General features: G+C 39.9%; 1 long non-coding RNA gene across 2 annotated transcripts; it reads right to left on the bottom strand.

Moving 5' to 3' along the window:
* Positions 1 to 161: 161 nt before the first annotated feature.
* On the bottom strand, positions 162 to 12,738 carry LOC143477207 (uncharacterized). 2 transcript variants are annotated; one of them, XR_013121515.1, is made up of 8 exons: positions 12,455 to 12,738; positions 10,466 to 10,661; positions 10,338 to 10,389; positions 10,031 to 10,196; positions 9,722 to 9,754; positions 9,559 to 9,607; positions 9,043 to 9,230; positions 162 to 443 (listed from the first exon to the last, which is right to left on the bottom strand). It is a non-coding gene; the product is annotated as an uncharacterized LOC143477207 (long non-coding RNA). The 2 variants fall into 2 exon arrangements; XR_013121514.1 differs by lacking the exon at positions 162 to 443 and having other exon boundaries at positions 7,812 to 9,230.
* Between the last annotated feature and the right edge of the window lie 2,218 nt (positions 12,739 to 14,956).

Raw genomic sequence — 14,956 nt, 5'->3', positions numbered from 1 at the left:
TATCAATGTATTTTAATATGTCATATACTGTCTGGATGTAAATGTAATGTGTTTTAATGTACCCTTTTAAAGCACATTTTTCTGCACAATGAAGTCAAACAATTTCCTTCTGTCGTATCTGATAGTCAGAAAATGTACATTAGTCATTTAGATTACTTAGGTCCCCAATACCATGGGATTACAGAAATCACCATGATTTAAAGATATGTTAATGTTAGTGAACATGAAATTTAGTGAATAATGAAATTTAATCTGATCTGAATTTCTCACCCCTTCTTGTCCCTCAAAATATATAAATGAACGTAATATATAACAATTATAAAACAATCAAAGCATTAAACAGCAATGTGCTCTCACATTAGCCTAAATTTGCTCGCTATAATGTCACAATAATCCTCAAATCGCAGTTCTGTCTCTGTGTTTATGCGCTCAAATTGAACTTCCTGGAAGTACCTAAAACACATTACATTTACATCCAGACAGTATATGACATTAAAATACATTGATAAATTATATATAGCTTGTCTTATTAATACACACTTATTTACAGCAATGAATCCATGAAATAAATCTCTAATAATCTCAAATATGAATATAGCCGCAAGCGGCAATTGGCGGGTTCACACACGAATAGGCCACTTGGCTTCAATAGGCAATAGACCCAATAGGTCCTTTAGACCCAAAAGAAGCTGTTTGAGTGGAAAAAATGCACAAATAAATCAATGTGCAAAAAAATTTTCAATTGGGGCACTAAAGGCCCAAAAGGATCAAAATAATGTGTATTGGCAAAATGATTCAAATCACAGAACTAAATCACATGCTGAGATCAGCTTTGTGTGTGTGTTTGTGTGGTATTTCATGTGAGAAATAGTTTTCAGTCCGTTCCGATGTTTGGCCACTAGATGGAGCCCAAGTACTACCATACTGATATCTCATTAATCTCAGTAATGCAATATGACATTTTGGTGAATTAAAAGGTTCATTTCTGGTCAGGCAGTGCACTTTTTGTTATAAGTTGCAATTGCAATGTTATAGAACTTATTGATCTGGATCATACAAGACCAATTACTTGTCTGTATTCTGCATAACAAGATTGCAGCATGAGTTTTTATGTTTTCTTAGGTTTTTGGGTACTGTAGCGCCCCCGACAGGCCAATTTGAACCAAACTTGGCATACCTCACAAGGACTTCAGGATATAAAAGCCTTTCAAATTGGGAGTTGATTGCATACATGGTTTATGAGTTATAGCAATATAGGTCATATATGGCATGGCCACAATGATATAATGCAAAAATGGACCAATCAGAAAAATAAAAATCCAACATTTTTTTAATTACTCTTTACCTACAGAGTCTACTGATTATGCTCATAGCAATTTTCCCATAATTGGATCAAATTCCTATGACTAGTTTGTAAATAGCTATTTTCAAACAATTGATGAATGTGACAAAAGTATGCATTTTTTAATAGGACTTGTAATTGCAAAGTTGTCAGGTCTACTGCAAGGAATAAAAAGAAACAAGTTGCATGTTCCTAAGTGAAAATTTGGAGGAGTTATGCATGATTTTCACAAATAGCGCCACCTAGTGGCCAAATGTTTCAAAACTGCACAGCATGACACATAGTCCTGAGATAAGCACAGTGGTAAGGTTTCATGTTGTTTGGCCAATGGTAAGTCTGTCAAATGGCCAATTAATTCAAATAAAAATTAATTGGCTCATGGCGGCCATGTTTTTTGAGTGATGATGTCATCATTGTGTGTCTTGATATCACTTGGGCCCCTGATGATGCCTGTAAAGTTTTGGCTTGATGTGACTAATGGTTTCTGAGATACAGTTTTTCCCATGTTATAGCGCCCCCTATTGGACAATCGTGGCCAGCTTTGACCTATGGCCTCGGAGTCATGTGCCCTAACAACGGTTAAAATTTTATGAAGATCCGTCAAAGCGTTGCTGAGATATGGCTGTTTAAGTAAATTTGACCACGCCTTGGAGCTATTGATTGACATGTGACAACCAGACTGTATGCAAATCTCAAAATGTTTTTAAGCAACTTTGATAATGAGATTCTCCTGAATATTTTGACACCAAGGTTGTGGTGATCCGATGAAAAACCAGGGACTAGTATAAAAAAGTAGGTTTTGCATATTATGCAAATTAGCAAAAAATCTAAGTAGGCGGAGCTTAATGGTTCTTGAGGCTTTTTTGTTTGGTTTGAGCCAAGGAATGCACCTGAAGTGGAATTTTGTGTCTAGGCCCTACGGTTTGGGAGATATGGACCAAAACGCAAAATGGTGCGCTATAGCGCCACCATCAGGCCAATGTGGGTCTCTGTGCTTTGGCACGGTCTCGCAAAGAGACTACACCATTCTGCCAAGTTTGGTGTCTCTGGGCCTTACGGTCTAGGCTGCAGTATGCGTTTTATGCGGAGAAAAATAATAATAATAATAATAAATATAGCCGCAAGCGGCGATTGGCGGGTTCACACAAAAAAAGGCAAAAAAGCCCAAAGGGTCTTTTAGACAAACAAATTTGCCTCTTGGCCTCAATAGGCAAAAAGAAGCCCAGTAGGTCCTTTAGACCCAAAAGTGAATAGAAGCTGTTTGAGTGGAAAAAATGCATAAGTAAATCAATGTGACAAAACATTCAATTCAACTGAGGCACTAAAGGTCCAAAAGGATCAAAATAATGTGTATTGGCAAAATGATTCAGATCACAGAACTAAATCACATGCTGAGATCAGCTTTGTGTGCGTTTGTGTGGTGTTTCATGTGAGCAATTGTTTTCAGTCAGTTTCGGTGTTTGGCCACTAGATGGAGCCCAAGTACTATCATACTGATATCTCATTAATCTCAGTAATGCAATGACATTTTGGTGAATTAAAAGGTTCATTTCTGGTCAGGCAGTGCACTTTTTGTTATGAGATGTAATTGCAATGTTATAGACCTCATTGATCTGAATCATACAAGCCCCATTACTTGTCTGTATTCTGCATAACAAGATTGCTGCGTGAGTTTTTATGATTTCTCAGGTTTTTGGGTACTGTAGCGCCTCCGACAGGCCAATTTGAACCAAACTTGGCCTACCTCACAAGGACCTCAGTCTATAAAAGCCTTTCAAATTGGGAGTTGATCACTTACATGGTTTATGAGTTATAGCAATAAAGGTCATTTATGGCATGGCCAGAAGGATATAATGGAAAAATTGACCAATCAGACAAATAAAAATGCAACATTTTTTCCTTATTTAGTTAACTACAGTGTCTACAGATTATGCTTATGCCATTTTTGACATCATTGGATCAAATTCCTAGGACTAGTTCTTAAAGAGCTATTTTCAAACAATTGATGAATGTGACAAAAGTATGCATTTTTTAATAGGACTTGTAATAGCAAAGTTGTCAGGTCTACTGCAAGGTATAAAATGAAACAAGTTGCATGTTCCTAAGTGAAAATTTGGAGGAGTTATGTATGATTTTCACAAATAGCGCCACCTAGTGGCCAAATGTTTCAACACTGCACAGTATGACACATAGTCCTGGGATATGTACAGTGATGAGGTTTCATGTTGATTGGCCAATGGTAAGTCTGTCAAATGGCCAATTAATTCAAATAAAAATTAATTGGCTCATGGCGGCCATGTTTTTTGAGTGATGAGGTCATCATTGTGTGCCTTGATACCACTTGGGCCCCTGATGATGCCTGTAAATTTTGGGCTTGATGTGACTAATGGTTTCTGAGAAACAAATTTCCCCATGTTATAGCGCCCCCTATTGGACAATCGTGGCCAGCTTTGACCTGTGACCTCTGAGTCATGTGCCCTAACAACTGATAAATTTTCATAAAGATAGGTCAAAGCATTGCTGAGATATAGCTGCTGAAGTCAATTTGGCCACGCCTCAGAGCTATTGATTGACATGTGACAACCAGACGGTATACCAATGTCACAGTTTTGTTGATGTTCCTTGATAATGAGATTCTTGTGAATATTTTGACACCAAGATTGTGGTGATCAGATGAAAAACCAGGGACTAGTATAAAAAAGTAGGTTTTGCATATTATGCAAATTAGCAAAAAATCTAAGTAGGCGGAGCTTAATGGTTCTTGAGGCTTTTTTGTTTGTCTGGAGCCAAGGAATGCACCTGAAGTGGAATTTTGTGTCTAGGACCTACGGGGTGGGAGATATGAATCCAAACGCAAAATGCTGCGCTATAGCGCCACCATGAGGCCAATTTGGGTGTCTGTACTTAAGCACGGTCCCGCAAACAGACTACACCAGTCTGCCAAGTTTGGTCTCCCTGCGCCTTACGGTTTAGGCTGCAGTATGCGTTTTATGCGGAGAAAAATAATAATAAATATAGCCGCAAGCGGCGATTGGCGGGTTCACACAAAAAAAGGCAAAAAAGCCCAAAGGGTCTTTTAGACCAACAAATTGGCCTCTTGGCCTCAATAGGCAAAAAGAAGCCCAATAGGTCCTTTAGACCCAAAAGTGAATAGAAGCTGTTTGAGTGGAAAAAATGCATAAGTAAATCAATGTGACAAAACATTCAATTCAACTGAGGCACTAAAGGCCCAAAAGGATCAAAATAATGTGTATTGGCAAAATGATTCAGATCACAGAACTAAATCACATAATGAGATCAGCATTGTGTGCGTTTGTGTGGTGTTTCATGTGAGCAATTGTTTTCAGTCAGTTTCGGTGTTTGGCCACTAGATGGAGCCCAAGTACTATCATACTGATATCTCATTAACCTCAGTAATGCAATGACATTTTGGTGAATTAAAAGGTTCATTTCTGGTCAGGCAGTGCACTTTTTGTTATGAGATGTAATGGCAATGTTATAGACCTCATTGATCTGAATCATACAAGCCCCATTACTTGTCTGTATTCTGCATAACAAGATTGCTGCGTGAGTTTTTATGATTTCTCAGGTTTTTGGGTACTGTAGCGCCTCCGACAGGCCAATTTGAACCAAACTTGGCCTACCTCACAAGGACTTCAGTGTATAAAAGCCTTTCAAAGTGGGAGTTGATCACTCACATGGTTTATGAGTTATAGCAATAAAGGTCATTTATGGCATGGCCAGAAGGATATAATGGAAAAATTGACCAATCAGACAAATAAAAATGCAACATTTTTTCCATATTTAGTTAACTACAGTGTCTACAGATTATGCCTATGCCATTTTTGCCATCATTGGATCAAATTCCTAGGAATAGTTCTTAAAGAGCTATTTTCAAACAATTGATGAATGTGACAAAAGTATGCATTTTTTAATAGGACTTGTAATTGCAAAGTTGTCAGGTCTACTGCAAGGTATAAAAAGAAACAAGTTGCATGTTCCTAAGTGAAAATTTGGAGGAGTTATGCATGATTTTCACAAATAGCGCCACCTAGTGGCCAAATGTTTCAACACTGCACAGTATGACACATAGTCCTGGGATATGCACAGTGATGAGGTTTCATGTTGATTGGCCAATGGTAAGTCTGTCAAATGGCCAATTAATTCAAATAAAAATTAATTGGCTCATGGCGGCCATGTTTTTTGAGTGATGAGGTCATCATTGTGTGCCTTGATACCACTTGGGCCCCTGATGACGCCTGTAAAGTTTGGGCTTGATGTGACTAATGGTTTCTGAGAAACAAATTTCCCCATGTTATAGCGCCCCCTATTGGACAATCGTGACCAGCTTTGACCTGTGACCTCTGAGTCATGTGCCCTAACAACTGATAAATTTTCATAAAGATAGGTCAAAGCATTGCTGAGATATAGCTGCTGAAGTCAATTTGGCCACGCCTCAGAGCTATTGATTGACATGTGACAACCAGACTGTATACCAATGTCAAAGTTTTGTTGATGTTCCTTGATAATGAGATTCTTGTGAATATTTTGACACCAAGATTGTGGTGATCAGATGAAAAACCAGGGACTAGTATGAAAAAGTAGGTTTTGCATATTATGCAAATTAGCAAAAATCTAAGTAGGCGGAGCATAATGGTTCTTGAGGCTTTTTTGTTTGTCTGGAGCCAAGGAATGCACCTGAAGTGGAATTTTGTTTCTACGACCTACGGGGTGGGAGATATGAACCCAAACGCAAAATGCTGCGCTATAGCGCCACCATGAGGCCAATTTGGGTGTCTGTACTTAAGCACGGTCCCGCAAACAGACTACACCAGTCTGCCAAGTTTGGTCTCCCTGGGCCTTACGGTTTAGGCTGCAGTATGCGTTTTATGCGGAGAAAAATAATAATAATAATAAGAAAGAAGAAAAAACCTAACAATAACAATAGGTTTCCCACACTACGTGTGTGAACCCTAATAATAAGAAAGAAAAATCCGAGCAATAACAATAGGTTTCCCACACTATGTGTGTGAACCCTAATAAGAAAGAAAAAAAAACCCGACAATTACAATAGGTTTCCCACACTACGTGTGTGAACCCTAAATATCATGTCAAGCAGTTTTTCTGTGTCCTTTCCTCCATGTTGTTAGTGTAGTGTCCACCAGGGGCGGACTGGGGAGGAAAATTGGCCCGGGAGTTCCTGACAGACTGGCCCACTATATATAAAAAATAAAGGGAACACTTAAACAACACAATATAACTCCAAGTCATCCACACTTCGTGTTCAGATAGGAAGCAACACTGATTGTCAATCAATTTCAACTGCTCTTGTGCAAATGGAACAGACAACAGGTATATATATATATAGATATATATATATATGTATATATATATATGTGTGTGTGTGTGTGTGTGTGTGTGTATACTGTATATGAATCTATGCATGGCATGTAGTGTATATGACTGCGTTTATTGTCATATGGACAATATTAAATATTAATTCCAGCAATAATATGATTACAAAGCCACATAGTGGCTTTTAAATAGTCCATCATAAGACCACCAAACAAGTTGTTTTACACAAAGTGCATCCTAAAGAACAACCTACAACTCTAACGTGGGTATTTCTTCCTCTTACCTATTTGTGGTGGTTAGTTTTAATCTAAGAATTTCAATAGCTTTAAAAAAAACAATGCGTAGTGCTCTGGAACCTTTAAGACCGCCACTTGCGTCAGTGTTAACCGTGTTAAGGTCATTTTGTACATGGTGCCTTAGACGTTGCAGAGGCGACAGCAGTACATTTAAAATAACATGTTATCTACAATTTAAACTGCTGTATGTTTTCGTAGTCCGGCCCGGATTTTCTGGGACAAGTTGTTTTTTTTTCTGATCTCCGCTGCATACCGTCAGCCCGCATCAGCTGGCCCAGTCCGCGGCCCGGTCCAACTCGTTCATGTGTTTACAGGCTCAGTCCGCGGCCGCGCTGAGCAGGTTAGTCTGACTGGAGCGGGGGAGGTATTAACACCGTTAAACAGCAGCGTGACTATGGACCGGGGCCGCAGTGCGCGGCAGTGGCTCCTCCACGGGCTGAGTTAGACCACCGGCGGCCCACCGGCCCACTAACCCATCGGCCCACCGGGGAAATCCCCGGTAGCAATGTATGCCAGTCCGCCCCTGGTGTCCACCATGGTTTGCTGTGCTGCATGGGGATGCTCCAATGGATCCGAGAAAGGAGCAAAAATGTATGGTTTCCCCACTGATACTGAGAGGAGAAAAAAATGGTTGGCTCAACTCAGCAGGAGCAATCTTACCCTCACTAAAGATTACAATAGCAAAAAAAAAAAATATGTGAGGTAATCATCAAACACTGCATTTGCACTTTTCACAATAAACACACTGTTGGAAAGCTTAATGCGTGATTTATTAAAATACAGAATAGTGAACAAAAAAAATCAAAGACTCCAGACAGACTCGGGTGCAGGTTGAGGGTGCTATCTGGTTGCAGGCTCCATTGAATCCCCTATGGGGACAGAAAGAAATAAAGAAAAGGAAAAGATGTAGTATTGTCCATCATGGTGTAGGCTTATCTGGTCAGGTAGTAGGTGGCAGGCACTGGATAAATCGCTTGTCTCTCCTCATCTCATTTTTCCTCGAGCAGGCGGGCAGCCATGTGGAGAAAATAAAACAGGGAAAATTAGCTCTGTATGAGGACATATACAGGACAGATGAAATTAAACACATTTCTGGAGTGTGGCAGCAACTCCGGCATTAAGTTAAACTATTACAGCCTAGCTAAAAAGGCAGAACCAGAAGGTAACATAGGCTTGGGGGCATTCTAAGACAATGGCATCCATCCACTGCACGGTCAACGAACTTGAGTGACCACGAGCAGTGACAGGACGACAGCACCAGCACCCCAGTCAACCATAAAACCCTTCGTCTATGAACCCCTGGATCTGTACCTTTATCTAAGGGGAGGGGATGTTAATTATCAAACGCTAAACCAAATAGGTGGATTTTCAACCTAGACTTAAAAGATTGTGACTGTGTCAGTCCCCCGTACGCATTTTGGAAGGTTGTTCCAAAGCTGGGGGGCCTTATAAGAAAAGGCTCTTCCCCCTGCTGTTACCTTATTAATTTGTGGAACTAATAAAAGACCAGCACCCTGTGATCTTAGTTGACGTGGGGGTTCATAGTAGGAAATAAGTTCCTGGAGGTATTCAGGAGCAAGCCCGTGTAGTGCTTTATATGTTAATAATAGAATTTTAAAATCAATACGAAATTTAACTGGGAGCCAATGCAGGGCTGATAGGACTGGTCTAATATGCTGAAATTTTCTAGTTCTGGTCAGAACTCTGGCTGCGGCATTTTGAACTATTTGAAGTTTATTTAGATTCCTATTTGAACATCCCGACAGTAGTGAATTGCAGTAGTCTAATCTAGAGCTAACAGAGGCGTGCACCAATTTTTCGGCATCATCCTGTGATAATGCATTTCTTAATTTGGCAATGTTGCGGAGATGTAGAAATGCTATCCTAGTAGTATTATCTATGTATTTATCAAATGATAGGTCGGAGTCGAGTATGACGCCTAGGTTTTTGGCTACTGTGCCAGGTGTCCCAACTCCAGTGGAATTCAATCATGCACTGAGAATCATATCTGTGGGACAGTTCCTCACAGCCATCAGGTCTGGGAGCTACCTGGAAGACAACAGTAGCTTTTTGGCAGACTTCTTGGACACGGTGGAGCAAAATGTCATACCATCAGTCAGAGTGGAACAGCTAATGGCGGTCAACAGAGCTGCACCTGATCTCACAAAGAGCGAGAAATGCATTCTCTTCCATTTTGCTGGCTACATCGTCCACAAGGTCATCAGGTTTGCCAGCATCTGTGAAAAATGCAAAATTGCAGCACAGCACAGTGAGGACATCAAAGGAATGAATCGAAACTAGCTAGCGGTGGTACGCTAACGACAGCTAGCGTCGCCACAGCGGGCGGAAATTATCATACAGTTAAGCCCGCCCACTAAGAGGGAAGATATGATTGGTCAATTTTACTGTCATTTGAAACTGGTATTGCTGAATGGCCTATGTGCACGCTGTTAAGTGACGTAATTTCCGCTAAAAGGTTAGGATGGTTGTTGACATCCGGTAGCCATTGAAAGCGTACACTGTGCTAGCTATTCACCTCACCAGTCTTGTAACAAACATATTTACCGTGTTATTTACTTGGAAGTTTCCTTCATCTCCTGTCCGTTTACGTGTCCTAAACATGACAGGTAAACAAAAAAAAAGAAACGTTTCAACAATGTACAGACAGCAGGTCCAACCACCACTGCTGTGTGCCATTCTGCACAGCATCGACAGGTGTAATTCCTACCTGAGCTTCCACACCTTTCCAAAGGACTCAGAACTGCAGAAACAATGGGTGGTTAAGATCAGGAGAGATTATTTTTATCGTCACGAGTACTTCCCTGAGTGTGTTCGCGACATTTTATCACTGCTGATCTACTCGAACCTCCCACTCCTGCTGGACGACGACTGCGACCTGGAGCTTTTCCTGTGCTATTTCAATGGAATAACTATACTATTCCAACTCCACGACCTGGAGTATGGGAAAGAACAGAGCGTCCACCCAACACTGATCTAACAGAGATGCAGACTGACCATGATGATGATGACCCCTTACCGTGTCATGAACATGACTACTGCGTCAGTAATGAGCCTGCTGTGCTTGATCTCTCCCTCAGTGAAAATGAAGAGCTACGCGAGGAGATATCAAGGCTCCGAAAACAAATCGAAGACTTAATTCTCAGCAGCAAGTTCTGTTTGGAGCGGTTTTCTTCACATGTCATCTGAAGTACAACAAGGCTAAATTAAATTTTGAAGAGAACAGGGTCTTATCAGATTATCAAAAGCATTTTTTTTTACCACACACTGTAATCTGCCTATTCAATTTGGTACTGCAAACCTAACTCCACTGGCTGTAGTAGCACCTGGTTTTGGCTTTAGGACAACCATGGCATCCACGGGTCCAGGCTTCACCCCCTATTAATTTAAAAGATGGTGTTAGTAAAGTGACTGTGATACATTAACTAACATTAAATAATGAAATAAGACAAACCATTGTTCGTGGTTTATGCCACTTCTGTTCTGTCTGTGTGCATGAAAGGACAGGAGGGACGACAGACATGCCAGATTCAGAATAATGAGCAGTCTGGAAAAGCAATGCAACCAAGTGGTTGCAGATTCCGCAACCAGCAGAAAAAAGAGCAGTTGCTGTTAATGAGCACAACTGGCATTGAATCACGTAATGTCATCTGAAATACACAAGAGGCAAAATTTAATATCTTGAAAAGAAGACTTCAGCAATGTCAATAGGCGCAATATCTGTCCCATCATGTTGTTAGTGGTGAATGTCACTTGTCTATTGTCTCATGTAACGTTTGGCTATACTGTCTTTCTATTCTACAGTGTTGTGCATGGTTCAATCTACTAGTTCACGGAGCAACTATAAACTAAATATATTTTAGATTTAAACTTCATTTTCACTCCAGATGAAATGCTTACACATAGGAGTGAAACAGGCCTACTTATATTTATTAGGGATGCACCAAAAATTCGGCCACCGAAAATTTTAGGCCGAAATGGCTTAAATTTGCATTTTCCGTTTTCGGCCGAAATACTTTCATCACCGAAACAACACGGCCGAAACAATGTGTTGTGATGACGCAAGCAAAAATCGCCTGCACGTGTTTATTTGGATAAAGCTAGCAAAAAAGTTTTCCAGTGATGGCGCCAAGGCAAAGGACATTACACCAAAAATTATGGTACTCGTTGCCTTAGACGATCAGCCGTTCTCTGTCGTAGAGGATGTGGGATTTCGTAGGCTAATAGAGAACATTGAGCCCCGTTATGTTTTGCCGAGCAGATGACATTTCTCAGAAGCGTGTTTACCTGAGCTGTTTAATGTTGTTGCAACTCACGTCACGTTTTTATGAGAGAATTTATATTTATCTTTCAGGTCAATCAGTTATAATTAAATTTAACTCGTATAAAATACATATATTTATCCTCTCAGATAAAAATGGTCTGGAAGCGAGTTAAATTTAATTAGTGGTCGGCCATTGTCAGCGTTATCGCCGTTAACGGCCCACCACTAATTTTATTTTATAATATGCATTACTGTAATGTCAGTGCTAAATACATATTTTCAAATCAAATTTTGTAGTTGATTTATTCTTTGAATTACAATGCTTTGATTTTTGTGAGGTTAGCCATAAATCCAATGTTACTAATAATTGGCATAATGTATTTCGGTGTTTCGGTTTTCGGCCTTGGTTTTCTCATTTTCGGTTTTCGGTTTCGGCTAAGAATTTTCATTTCGGTGCATCCCTAATATTTATATTATTTTGTTGTTTCCACCACCAACAACAGAACAGTGCAGGTTTTACTTCAACTGCTTCTTGAAGAGTGTTATCAGAATATGTTAATAGGTGTAAGTGTTGAAGCCACATGTTAATAAAGAAGTTAAGATGAAAGATTTGAAAGACAGATTGACAGATTTTAGAAAATGCAGTTTGAAAAATAGCTGAGGTGGACTATATTCTGCTTTTGAGTCATAGAGGCAGATAACAATAGCTCGAACTGTAAAATAAACTCCCATTTGTTTACTATAGGCAAAATAGACTGCTAATGATTCCCACACAGCTACTCTGCATTTGGCTACCATTGTAAGCTTTGAAAACCAATGCCTATGGTTATCACAGCTTACGTGAAGTAAGAGCAAGGATAAAAGATTGAACTTGTGTTGAACTAACTTTTGAACTTGTTCAACAGAACTTTGAACGTGACACTGAACAGAACTCGTGTCATTTTAACCAGTCCTACTCTCAGCTGGTGTGGCATATCTGTTTTCTTCATAGATCTGTAGCAGTGAGCCCTCACTGTTATCTCGTTAGCTTTACTTTTGCCTGATACTTCCATCAGAAATACAAACATGTTTTAAAAAGGCATTTCTAGTACTAGGACAGGTTGGTTCGTTACTAAAAACAACATCACTTCATTAGACTGCCACCTCAGGCTAGCTAGCTAACTAGCGTCAGCGACTTACCTTCAAAATTGCAGAGGTAGGATGAAACGTAGAACTTGAAACCCTTTTCAAGTTTACTCTGTGGCGTTGTACTTGATGCTCTGACAATACGACGCACATCGTTGACGGTAATCTTCGGTAACTCCAAGAGGCACCTTGCGAATTTCGTTGGCTGTGTTCGAAATAGATTACTACATACTGGATACTGCATACTGGACTCAGTATATACTGGATACTGCATACTGGTCCTCGTAGTAATATGCAGTACAGTCTCCAGTATGCGACAAAAGCAAAGCACACTACGGGGTCACGTGAACATAGCGTTGCATGATGGGATGCAGTACACCACGAAGATAGCTCTGTTCGTGTACTGGAATATTTTGCGGAAGTAGTAGGTCATCCGGGTATGTTTCGCGTACTGGATAATTTCATTTTGGTCACATACTGCATACGACATACTGATTTGGGGCTCGATCAGTATGCCAGTAGTATGTACTGGATACTGCATACTGGACTCGGTATATACTGGATACTGCATACTGGTCCTCGTAGTAGTATGCAGTACAGTTTCCAGTATGCGACAAAAGCAAAGCACACTACGGGGTCACGTGAACGTAGCGTTGCATGATGGGATGCAGTACACCACGAAGATAGCTCTGTTCGCGTACTGGAATATTTTGCGGAAGTAGTAAGTCATCCGGGTATGTTTCGCGTACTGGAAATTTTCATTTTGGTCACATACTGCATACGACATACTGATTTGGGGCTCGATCAGTATGCCAGTAGTATGTAGTAGACTATTTCGAACACAGCCATAGACTCGGCCATAACATCGGCACTTCCGCATACCAACCGGAAATATGGTAACATCCTTACACCAAACGAGGAAGTGGAAGTGGTGGGCCGTTATCGGCCGTTAACGGCGTTCGATAATGTGATACTCTTATCGGGCGATATAAAAAAATATCACCATTAATCTATTTTTAAAGTTGGGTTGGGAGCTGGGTCAAAATAGGTAAGCAAACTGATGACTTTCACCTTGATAGTTTAGCTTGAGTTATTCCTAACCAAATTGCACAGTAGGGAGCGAGAACGAGTTTTCAAACCTGTGAATTACCACACAACGAATCGTACGTGTGTTTACATGGATGCAGCCACGAAGCCGCCAGGTTTGCTTCATGGAAAATTCATTTTTAAGAAGCTTCCTAATGGAGACATTGACAAGACTAAAGTTGTTTGCACCTTATGCAACGCGGAATTAGTTCATTGTAGGAGTTCTACCAGTCTGAAGTACCATTTAAACACAAAGCACCCGTTTGCTAATGCTGCTGACGCTGGGTCAAGCATCGATGCAGCCCAGGGGAAGAGTCGCCGTCGCCGAAAACAGGTTAAATGTACTAAATGTTGGCTTACATTTCAAATCCCATGTTTAGCTGAATAAACATGTTATCAACCCCTTTTAATGTACTGTATGTAGGCTTACAAATTCATGTTTGACTGAATATGCCTTCTTAAAGTATGTAGGCTTACAGTACTATTTTCATGTTTAACTGAATAAACCGTTGAACACGAGTACATTTTTTGAGCATGTTTTGTTTTCTTCAAGTATCAAAGTAGAACAGTTTTCTCAGGCAGTCATTGATGCATTTTGGAAACAGAAGATGAGCCCCTGGTCTAATGCGCCCTCTGTATTAAGAAACCGTATCTCAAAGACTGACTTTTAGTCATTACTTGGGTAGCACGCATATTCTGAATGAGCCATTTTAATCTAGATTAATTTCAGGATTTCAGTGAGATTAATCCAAATTAAAAAAATTAATCTATGCCCACCCCTAATAAAAACAAAATATTAAAAGTATTCTAAAACAAACAAAAATGGACAAATAAACGAACAAAAAAAAAGCCCAGACACTGCAGTAATGAAATTCTGTAATAAAGCCCATTTGGTAGTAGTAGTAGTAGTAGTAGAGAGATTTATTTTCATTGTACATGATACAACGAAATTCTGAGTGGTACCTCTTAGTCACATAAAAAGAATAAAAACAGTGCAAGACAACATATATACATAAAACATTCCACGAGTCGGTCGAGACAAATACTAATTCTGATTTTATAGCAGCGACATGGTATAAGTGAGGCAGTTATGGTGTGATGATATGACTGTTATGATTATATGGCATAGTATAACATATACTGTATTTATATTATGTATATAATATTAAAGTATTATAAATAAAATATTAATAGCAGCAATACATGTTTTGTGGAGCAAAGTTGCAAATGAGAAATGAGGAACAAATTGATGGTGTCCTGGCTGGGTGGGATCTTTAATAATGTTGCTGGCTTTGTTATGAAGGCGGCCAGCATACACAGAGTCTAGATCTGTGAGTGGACTCCCTATGATCCTCTGCGCTGTTCTGACCACCTGGGTCAGGTCCTTTCTGTCTTATACTGTACAGCTGGAATACCATACAGTCATGCAGAGACAAAGTACACTCTCAATTGTGCTTGTGTAAAAATTCA

This window comes from Brachyhypopomus gauderio, chromosome 16 (assembly GCF_052324685.1).
Source record: "Brachyhypopomus gauderio isolate BG-103 chromosome 16, BGAUD_0.2, whole genome shotgun sequence".
In the NCBI taxonomy this organism is placed as follows: domain Eukaryota; kingdom Metazoa; phylum Chordata; class Actinopteri; order Gymnotiformes; family Hypopomidae; genus Brachyhypopomus; species Brachyhypopomus gauderio.
Note: the sequence above shows the minus strand (reverse complement) of the source record. Positions and strands in the feature narration are given on the sequence as shown.